Source organism: Cyclospora cayetanensis, unplaced genomic scaffold (genome assembly GCF_002999335.1).
Source record: "Cyclospora cayetanensis isolate NF1_C8 unplaced genomic scaffold, CcayRef3 CcayRef3_contig_328, whole genome shotgun sequence".
Taxonomy (NCBI): Eukaryota; Apicomplexa; class Conoidasida; order Eucoccidiorida; family Eimeriidae; genus Cyclospora; species Cyclospora cayetanensis.
Window position 1 is genome coordinate 10,218 of NW_020312290.1, and position 2,322 is coordinate 12,539.

General features: G+C 51.6%; 1 pseudogene; it reads left to right on the plus strand.

The window, feature by feature from the left end:
• Positions 1–930: 930 nt before the first annotated feature.
• On the plus strand, positions 931–1,884 carry LOC113146480 (annotated as a pseudogene).
• Positions 1,885–2,322: the final 438 nt, after the last annotated feature.

Genomic DNA, 2,322 nt, shown 5'->3' on the forward strand with positions numbered 1-2,322 from the left:
TCACTGGAGTATGATGAGCTGAACGTTGGCCATAGAGGACCAAGGGCGATGAACACATAGGTGGAAGTACGGCAGAGACCAAAGTGGGCAATCGTGTTAGAGGGGACCGCTCTACAGTATTCGAGGGTGAGGAAGAGCAAATGGAGGCCAGAAAACGTCATTGAAGCTTGTGAGCTACTGTGTGTCGCTGCGCGCACAGCAGAGTTGTTTCTCGGCAAAGTGGAGCACAAGCATGAGGCGCTGTAATACAAGGGAGTATATAGACGTCTGATTAGCCCGGCACTGGTGCAGCGCCTAGTCCTGGACCTCGGCTTCCCCCGTCACGAGGGTGGATGTAACCCGGCTAGCAGGCAAAGCTCACAAATAAATCTTATTGTCACGCGGCCATATATGTGATGCGGCATATTATTTTAGGGCGAATACCTGGTAGGGCCTCTTCCGTGTGACTTTATTGCGAGGCTGGTCTGGCTTAGCAGACATCATATATCATGGTATTTCCGGCCAGATATGCTGAGTGGGGATATGAACCGCTACTGATGTGGCCTGCCATTGCTGCTGGGAGAGGGGTTCGCTGGAGGCGCGTGACCTCACCTCCACGACTTACTCGGCAACTGCAGCAAATCAGGCATACGATGCCCTTGCCCAACGGGCTACTCTCATGTCGATGGCCGAGGCGGTAGCTTTACCACAACCGCCTTTTGAGCGCTACAAGTCATTCCTGAAGCCGAAGCGCGCGTTCCTATCACGAGCCGCACTTCAGAAGCCGCCCTCCAGCACTTCAAAGCTCTAGTCGGCATTGCAGTCCTGGATTCTCTCCTCACGATACCTGTTCCTGTAGCAGACACGGCGGATCCACTTCCTAAAGGCGTGCAGGGGTTTTTGTTCTCTATGTTCATCGAGCATCAGCGTACTTTCGGTCCAACAGTCTCAATGCGTGAACCCCCCTCACTTTGCCGGCGGTAGGCGAGGCCAACAAAGCGTCTTGGTTACCTAGGGCACTGTTAAAACACACGTATTTGGGTTTTTGAGTAGAGTTAGGTTGAAATCACAAACTGCCGTCGCAGGTGCTGACAGCCTGTCGAGCCAAAAGGTGTCTTCTTCCCGGTTGCCATGCAAGGAAGCTGCCTCCAAAGCGTCCTGTTGATCACCAATTATATGTACCGGAGAGACTACGAATCTGCCTGTTGATAAGTCTGGACTCCACACTGCGATCGCTACACACTATCCTTGAAATGCTGGGCGCCCATCTAAACTTTTCGACGCTTTACGTAGAGGCCGGTCATTCCAGATAAGTTTTGCATCAAACCGGACAGATAGCACACTGTTTTCTGTTAAGTTATGCGTCTCTCCGAACTTGAGGTGATGTTGTTCGGTATCCGAGATGCACGCGCCTTGTCGAAGACCAATATCAATGCTTTTCTCCAAATTGTGTTGGCCCAAGGAGTAGTTGCCCATTTTGACGGCATTCATATATAGAGTCTGGACCTAGTCTCGCACGGGTAGCTGTTATGGCTATTGCTGAGCAACTCCTAATAACATCTCCGTACTACGAATCCAGAACTTACAAGGTACCAAGGCAGGAGTTCGAGTACTTTGGCTACATCATCGGCGGGCCGGAGGTTAAGAGTTCAGCTGAAGGCAACATGCAATTCCAATCTGTTAAGGGCTACCACCGCACGAGACGCAAGTGCGGCAGTTTTTCGGGACTGCCCAGCATGGCGCATATTCGTGACGCCCGAGTTCGTCCACGTGGCACGACCGCGTGAAGCAAATAACACTACCTGGACCCCACCACATACGTCCGCTGTGGCCCAACTCAAGAAGCAGCTATTCAAATATACGCTTCACCCAATTTCCGACTCCACCAGACCTGATAATCTTTGAGCTACTGCATCAGGCTATGCCTGAGGCTCAGTATTGGAACGCGACAACCGAGCGCTGTTTGAGCCAGATCAAGAACTGTTTACTGCAAAGGTACTCCATATCCACCTGAAAGGCTCAGGCGTTAGTCAGCGCTTTGAATTAACGGGGATACGTACTCCCCTGTGCAAAGGCTTATCCCACACAACTTACCAGGAGTTGATCTACTTCCAGCAGTCAACCACCTCTAATCCGCAACTAAAACACGTGCAGCATTGGCTCGATTTTCTGGACAGATTCCAGAATCTCATGATCAACAATCTGGAAGGCACGCGCTACTAGACTGTGTACGCTCTCGCTGGCCGTCCGCACTTTGCCCTTGGTGGAGATGCCCTGCACCTGCTCGTCACTACTTGCATCACTTCCTACTAGTGGAAGACCACCATTACTGCAGCCGCTGAT